Source organism: Gossypium hirsutum, chromosome D09, assembly GCF_007990345.1.
Source record: "Gossypium hirsutum isolate 1008001.06 chromosome D09, Gossypium_hirsutum_v2.1, whole genome shotgun sequence".
Lineage (NCBI taxonomy): Eukaryota > Viridiplantae > Streptophyta > Magnoliopsida > Malvales > Malvaceae > Gossypium > Gossypium hirsutum.
Genome location: NC_053445.1, coordinates 730,432 through 739,284, shown reverse-complemented (window position 1 = coordinate 739,284; position 8,853 = coordinate 730,432).

Sequence of the window (8,853 nt, the reverse complement as noted above, 5' to 3'; positions counted from 1 at the left end):
AAAGTGATTAAGTTTAATCATAGTTGAACTTTATAAACTCTCCCTATATAAAAAGAGCATTGGGCTATTATTTTTCACACACTTGAATTCAAGAGAAAGTTGTAGAGAGAAAATTCACTGAAGAGATTATTTCAGAAAATTTTTAGAGATATTTTTTTGATTTACAACTTGACCCAAAAGTTTAGAGAAATTGCGAAATTACCCCACTAGTAATTTTTGTGAAAATTTTTCTAATTCTAAGCTAGCCTACACTCGACAGACGTGAGCTTGAAGATAGCAGAGAATACTACTCGGTTGAAGCACTCATCCCAAACGAATCAAAAAGGTATAATTTTGATTAAGTGTTTATTACTTTAGATATCACAACCAAGATCTTATTTTGGAAAAAAAATTAAAAATCGGTTTTTTCACTAAATTTATTTTCCGTTGCGTTTTCCAACCATTTTTCCAACATACTGAAGCCAAGGAAGCTTGGGAAATACTAGAGACAACTTATGAAAGGACCAATACAATGAAACAACCCAAGCTTCAGATGTTGACAACTAAATGTGATACTTTTAGGATGCAAGAAATAGAGACCATTGAAGGTTTTTATTAGGGGTGAGCAAAACTCGATTCGACTCGAAAAAATCGAAAAAAATTCAAATTTCGAGTTAAACGAATTGAGTTATTCGAGTTAATCGAGTTAATCGAATTATTCGAATCAACTCGAATTTTTTTTTCGAATTTCGAGTTCGAATCGAGTTGAGTTTTCGAATTCGAATAACTCGAATAATTCGAATAATTTGAATATCAAACTATAATAATTTATATTTTTACCCTAAACTCCCAACTTTTTACTTTTCCCTCAAACTTTACTCCTTCCCACTTTTCCCCAAAACTTTTACTCACCTCCCCTCCCAACCCCCAATCTACCCAAAATCTATTTCTCACCAAAAATTTACTCTCTCCATTTACTTTTTCTCAAAATTTTACTCCCAAAAACCCTCAAAACCTTTTATTTTCTCCCAAAATTTTTACTCCCTCTCACTTTTTCCCTAAAACTTTTATTCCTTTCCCATCCCACCTCTCATTTACCCCAAACCCTTCCCCCTTCAATTTTTTTAAATATTTTCCTCTAAAATTTTATTCCCCCCATTTACTTTCCCTCAAACTTTTATTCCCCAAAACTTTTTATTTTTCCCCTAAACTTTTACTTCTCACCCTTTACTCTCAAATAAAAAATCAAAATTATCCAAAAAAAATCACTAAACATAAATAATAATAATTTTATTTATATCTACTATTTATATTATTAAATTAAATTTCACATTTATATTATTTATATTATTGAATTGTTTAGTCATATTGAATATTTATATTAAAATTGAATTATTAATTATGCCATAAAATATTCGTGTTAAAATTTTATATTGGTATCAATTTCACATTTTATTTTTAAAATAATTTTATTAAAAAATCATATGTTTACATTTAATATATTTTTTAATTCCAAAATACATAGTGACAAGAATTTGAAGATAATTGAAACAACTAAGCAAGCAAAGAAGCTAACCAGTATATAAAAAAAATTAATAAATAAAATATGAGGTGATGAAAGTTAATAAAAAAATTGATTAAGGTGGACAAATTTTATTACGATGGGTGACAATGGTTACAAGAACCCAAAATTATTTTTTAAAATTTAACTCGAACAAATATATTCGATTCGATTCGATACAAATTCCATCTCACTTGACTCGATTCGAGAAAACTTCAAATAAAGTTAGGATGATAAAATGAGATTTGAAAACTCGATTAACTCGAAAATTTTTGATTCGATTCGATTTGATTCGATCGAATGCTCACCCCTAGCTTTTATGCAAAAATCTGTGACCTAGCAAATCAAGCTTTTGCATTAGGGAGTGAGTACTCAAATTCTAAATTGGTGAGAAAAATGCTTAGGTCACTACCTGAGAGATTTAGCATAAAAGTAACTGCCATCGAGAAGGCCAAAGATATCAATGCAATGAGGATAGATAAGTTAATTGGATCTTTTCAAACCTTTGAGATTAACTTGGAAGAGGCCAAGAAGGGCAGGTCGAAATCTGAAAAGAACTTTGCCTTTTCAGTGGACAATGGAAGAAATTGTGCCCACTGTACAAAGCATTGTTATCAAGGAGATGCAAGAATAATTGGCTTTCATTACTTAAGTGTTCAACAAGAAAACAAAAGACAAATTGGAATGAGTAAACAAATTGAGTTATCTAATGTTACCCAGAAGGGAAAATTCAATAACAAATCTAAGTCAAGTGAGCCTGTTAAGGAGAAGAAATAGAGAATTCAAAACCGAGCTAATTTATAATATTTATAGCAATAAACATTTTCCCAAAAAGTACTTGTGCTTTGTGCGAAACAAATTTGAAATGGTCCCGACTCTCAACCAAATGGCCATCTCCGTTATCCTCATACCTTGAATTGCACCGAGTGTGGGTTCGAGCAATACGAACCAAACACATAATAAGAAACAATTTAATTACTTTTAGTAGGAAATTAATTCCCTAAATAGAAACTGGTAAAAATTACAATTCACAGAAAATATAATTTATTCTTAGAAAATAAATTCCCACTAATTTCTAGCAAAATAAAAATATATGAAACTTGTGTGTTTAAAAACTTATGTTAATAGCTTTATCAATGTCATCTATTTATAGGGAGAGATAGGATAATCATGCTTGAATAAGTATAGCACAAATAATATTTATTTAATAGAAAAACAATCTTCTAGTCTAACTAGAAGAGCAGCGCAACACTGTTGGAAAAACAAGTTTGGAAAACATTGAATCAAAATTGTACATTTTCGATTTGTCTAGGATGAACGCTTCGACTAAGTAGTCTTCTCTGTTATACTCAAGCTCACGTCTGCCGCATGTGGGTTCGCTTCGAATAAGAAAATTTTTCACAAAAATTACCAGTGAGGTAATTTTGTAATTTTTCTAAACTTTTGGGTCAAGTTGTAAATTATAAAAATATATCTAGAAATTTTTTGGAGTAATCTCTTCAAAGAATTTTCTCTTTACAACTTTCTTTTGATTTCAAGTATGTCTAAACAATGACCCAAACCTCTCTTTATATAGGGAGAGTTTAGAGAGTTGAACTATTATTAAACTTAATCACTTTAATTTTAAAATTAATCTAATATTTATTAGATTAAATTTAATATTAAATATTATTAAAATAATAAAATGTTTATCTACAAGATAAACATTAAATTAAATTTAATATTAAATTAATAAAATACTATTAAGATAAGTTTAAATTAAATTTAATATTAAACTATTAAAATGATATTATTTTTGGAATAATTATTCTGAAATCAAATTATCCGATAGAATTCCAGTAGGAGTGTAACTCTTCCACTGCTCAACCACCAACGACTAACCGCCGTCAGCCACTAGGGCACCGCCGTCGCAGCCATCGGCACCGTCGTGTCCAGTGATGCAAGTGCGACACCCTTACAACACCCAGAGTCGGTTCGACCGTTGCTGATTCGGTTTGGGTCAATGATGACCCGACCGGTCCAGTCTAGCAACTGGTTGGACCGTCGGCCTGATTACACATACCGAGCCTAGTTCGATTAGTTTTTAGGTCTTGGTCTCAGTTTTGTACTCCAGGGCCCAATTTACGATCTCAGGTCCAATTTTCAAGTTCAATTACCCATTGGGCCAATTATCTAACTTGAAAATCAACTTCCAAAAATATTATATTAATTTTGATTGATTTGATTAATTTAATTTTACTTGATCAAAATTAATTTTTCCAAAAATAACTTAGATTTTCCAAATTAATTTTTCAAAAAAATTCTTTAATCAAATTCTTTAGTTGAACATTTCTTACGACCACCTAATTTAATTCCACATCAAATAAATCGACACAATTAAATTATTCCCAAAGTCGTAGAATTTTCTTCTAATTCAAATGCAGTTCGATTGAGCTTTTGTTGAGGTAGTAGAGGGACCGATCAGACATATACAATTAGCCTCTAGTGGTTGCAATTATGTCCAGAAGTATCGTTCCGATAATTCACAATTACTTAATCATGGAGTCAGTCCACAAGAAGTACCATGATTGAAAACTCATTATTGTATACTCTTTACGAAAGCAAGTCATCCAACTGTTTTGTCTAATGACCTCATCGAGTGTGTGTTACCCTCATATGATATCCTTGATTTCTTTGAGTTAAATCCGTTCACTCAATACAATCCTATTTTATCTCATTGTCACCATTGTGTCTTCTTAATGATTAATATGATCACTGTCAACAAATGACTGTGATAAATTGCTCGTTCGAGAACAAGCAACTCATGGCCATATTCTATATTTATCAATCCACATAATGCCAATGAGAGGATATCATTAACTCTTTAGTTGAGCTATGAATTCCACTGTTGCTAGTAAAGCCATGCCATACACAAGTCATGTACCCAACATACCGGCTATGAGCTCGATCATCTTTAGAGCATAAGCCTCCACTTATATCAAAGCACATGAGTTGCATACGCATGGTCAGTGATTAACTCAGGCTTTAGGAAAATCACACCATGAACGTCATAAGTGAATACAAATGGATTCAGAATTAATTCATCTTGGGTCCAGTCTAATATATTATTCTACCAATGAATACATCTGTCTCTACCCGTGGAGTCAACTTCTCTGATACCCATGACTAACCATCTCCCTAATTGGAATTGTAGACGGCATAATAATCCTTCTCTATATTTGAATCAAATGTTCACATTGATTCTTTTACGGGATTATGGACTCATTTAGATTATCTATTGAAGTTAGTTGTCTTTTTGGCAATGTAAACATTTTTTACAATGCCACTTATCTTCAGTTTGAACTTTAGACAATCAATGTGCTAATATTTGCTTGTCACAATTTCGCTATGTATGCAAAATATAAAAGACATAAATACAAAATACATAATAGTGAAATATGAAATTAACTTTATTTATTTATTCATCGTTCAAATAAATAGAAAATAGTTACATGTTTACTACAATATGGACACATTTCCCAATAGGCACACCCCATAAATTCCCTTAGGGTTGTCGCCCCTCACATGTTTATTTGAGGCAGATTGGGCCTTTCATATATTGGGTCCAATTATATATGCTTCTTAAACTTTTAACCCAATACTTTATAATTTAAAGAGGAAAAGTTGAAGAATTAGAATTCCTCAGTTGACTAGTGATAGTGTAAATTAACCAATCATCTTCCTCCCCCTGTTTCAGATGATTCAAAGGCATTTCTTCTGGAAAGAATGTCACCTGTTTTGAGAATGCAACATCGATAGGCACCAAATACCTATTGAGGATTGGACTATAACACATGTTCCTCTTTTGAAGGTGAGAGTACCCAAAAAACATGCAGTTTAAGGATTTTGGATCCAACTTCGTGACACGAGGTCAAACATCTCAAGCTAAATAGGTCCCTTGAAGCTCAAATGTCTAAAAACTCTGTATCTTTCAATTTTTCTGATCGAATCAAAATTGACTTCATATTTATTCACTAAGGACCTCAAAATTTTAATTCATAATATAAATTTGTAACACCCCTTACTCGACCTGATTATTGGGTTCAAGATTTAGGATGCCACATTCATTATCGAAGTAACTATGATTCAATTTAACAATGTATACATGATATAAATTATAATACTCCTCCATAATATGTTATACATTCATTTCTGAGTCATATACAAGCTTACGAAAGCTCTTAAAATGATCCGGGGTCGAATAAAGACAAATTTTAAAGTTTGTAAACTATCGGGTTGACATCGCGACTTCGGGGGTTCCTCGTCACAATGCAACTCATTGGCTTGATCTCGTCACGATGATAAAGGCTCGACATTGCAACATGACTATCTATTTCCATATGGTACCGATTTTGCAGCACCTAAACAATAAAACTCATTTTTTCAACCATTTCAGTAGGGATACCTTTCAAATATACATATTCCTAAACTTTAACATCTTATTTTCATATGCGTTACATAAAATTCATATTTTCAAACTAAACACATATGCCAAGTTCCATAATTCTAACCATTTAACCATTTGATAGAAATACACATATACCTCACAAGTTATGCAACATCTCAGTCAATTCAACTCTTTACCAACCTCAATTATATAAACTAACCATTTGGCCATAACAAAACTTACCATTTCTAGCTTTAAATATCAACATTATCATATATTGTGCTAAACCAACTTAAAACCTATATACATGCCATTTATCGAAACAATTGGAACTATACTGTAACGATCAACTTTTCAGTGGTGTCAGAAATGGTGGTTTCAGAACCCCATTTCTGATGTTTGAGCCTGTAACAATTATCATTTAATATTTATGAGTTTATTATAAATTTTAATTAAAGTTTGGTCCTTTGATTTTGTTAATTGGATAGTTAATTAATGTATAAGGACTAAATTGTAGAAGTGGTAAAAGTTAATTGCTACGGATTTTAATTATTTGAGGGACCACTTGAGCAATTGGATCCTTCCAATTATGTTAAAAGGTGGTGGGGAATAGTTGTAACCCACCAAAATTGTTAATTAAGCTTAAGTTTAATTAAACTTAGGTTAATTAACTTAATTATAATTAATAACCAATTATAATATATAAGCAAAAATTAAAATAAATGAAAGCCATTTCTTGTTTTCTTCATCTTTCTCATGACACAAAAAGGATGAAAAATAAAGTTTGAAGTTTTCAATCTTTAGTCCTTCAATCGGTAAGCAATTTCAAGTTCGTTTCATGTAATTTTTATGTTTTTGAGATCCTGGGAGCTTGGTTTAGCTGACCCATGTACTATTTTGCAAAATTGTTGGTTTCCATTGTTGGTTTCTTGACACTTTTGGCACTAAACTGCTAGATTTTAAGCTTAGAAATGAAAAAAAAGGTTAGTTTGTAAAGTTTAATTGTTAATTTTTGAACATAGGAACTAAAGTGTAAACATTTCAAAATTGGTATGAAATTATTATAGATTATGGACAGTAGAGAACCTTAGAAGTTTGCCATTGAGATCGATTTCAAAATCAAGGCACAATTTTGAAAGATATGGTAATTTTGATTTTAGGGACAAAATTGAATAAAATGTAAAACTTTAGGAAATATTCAAAAAATTAAATTTAATTGATATATGAATATAATAGAAGGTTATAAAGTATTTGGGATTGATAAATTAAAATGAATTATCGTATAGATCGGATTTGAATAAATTGAAGAATAATCGAGGAAAGGTAAAATTGTGGATTAGTCCTCGACATATTTTTTTCTAGGTAAGTTCATATAGAACTTACTATGTTATTTATGTTATGTTTGAATTATATTATAATGTCTATTAGCTAGGTTAATCATAATTTTGATGATTTGGGCATCTAAAAGACTAAATCGTAAAGTATGAAAAATATGATTTTTATGAATAGATACAATGTACTGGATGGATGTGAAATTGTTATTTGATTGAATGATATGTATATGACGATGTTATAAATTTTAAAATGATACAGAAACATTAACAGTGCACGTGTGAACTTAGTAAACGATTAGGATACGAATGGCATGCTATTAGGGTTAAAAAAGGAAAAATGGTGTTTGATTAGAGATTTTATTTAATGATGACTTGAGATCTACCATGGGTTGTGGATTATTTGAAGCTCGTGTGATCAACATCGAATATGTCAACTTGTGTGAGCAACTCTGGTCTGAAGCTTGTGTGAGTCACCCGGATATGTCAGCTTGTGTGAGCAAATTAGTCACGTGCATCCAAGTTCAATTTGCTATAGTTCTTCGAGCGAAAAATGAAATGAAAATGGTATTAAATGGTAACGAAATGGTTGAAAAGAATGCTCGTGAATGAAATTATATGTGTTTGCAATTGGTTTATGAATTGGTTATGACATGTTGTAGGATGAATTGTAAATGTGTATAGAATTATGTTATAAGTTCATATCATGTAAATGAACTAACCTTTGGATGTATTTGATGATGTGCATTTGAAAGTAATAGGATGCCAAAGGATTTCCATGCGTATTTCCAATATGTTTTAATTGCTTATTATTAGATTATTAAGGTAAATAAATTTCATATGGACTTACTAAGCAGTCGTTATGCTTACCCGTTACTTTTCCTTTTACCTGTAGATTTTTGACTTGTAGAACTTGTCGATTGGATAAACTGAAATACCACACTACCCTACCATAGACTCAGTAGTCATTTGATCATTTTAGTCCAATTGTGTGGCATGTACACAGGTGTTAATATATGTGTTTACTTTGGATGATAGTTTCGATTTAAACATTGGTTAATGCTTGATTCTGGGATTACTAATGGTTATTTACAGTTGCATATATTTTAGCAATGTGTTAAGGCATACAAAAGGTATATGAATGTTTAACATGAATGTGAAATGTCTTAGTAAAATGATAAGTTTGGATGGTTAAGTGGTATGTGTAACATCCCAAGATCGAGTCTGGAAGTTTTGGTCTCGTAAGTGAGGGTTCACTAGTATTTTGACGAACTAGGGGTTTACCAGTACTTTGGCAAACTGGGGGTTCACCAAAAGGACATCAGCAAGGAGTTCACCAGTAGCAATATACGCCAAAAGATGCAGTAATGAGGTTCGCCAGGTTCATTGCAAGTTGAGGTTCACTAGTTGGTTTAACAATCTGATGTTCGCCGGTTAAGCTACAAGTTGGGGTTCGCCAGTTCATTTGGCAAGCTGGGGTTTTGCCAGTTGAGTTGTGAACTAGGGTCTGCCAGTCAAAGTTGAGCCAGACTTAAATTATGAAGTAAAAGATATCG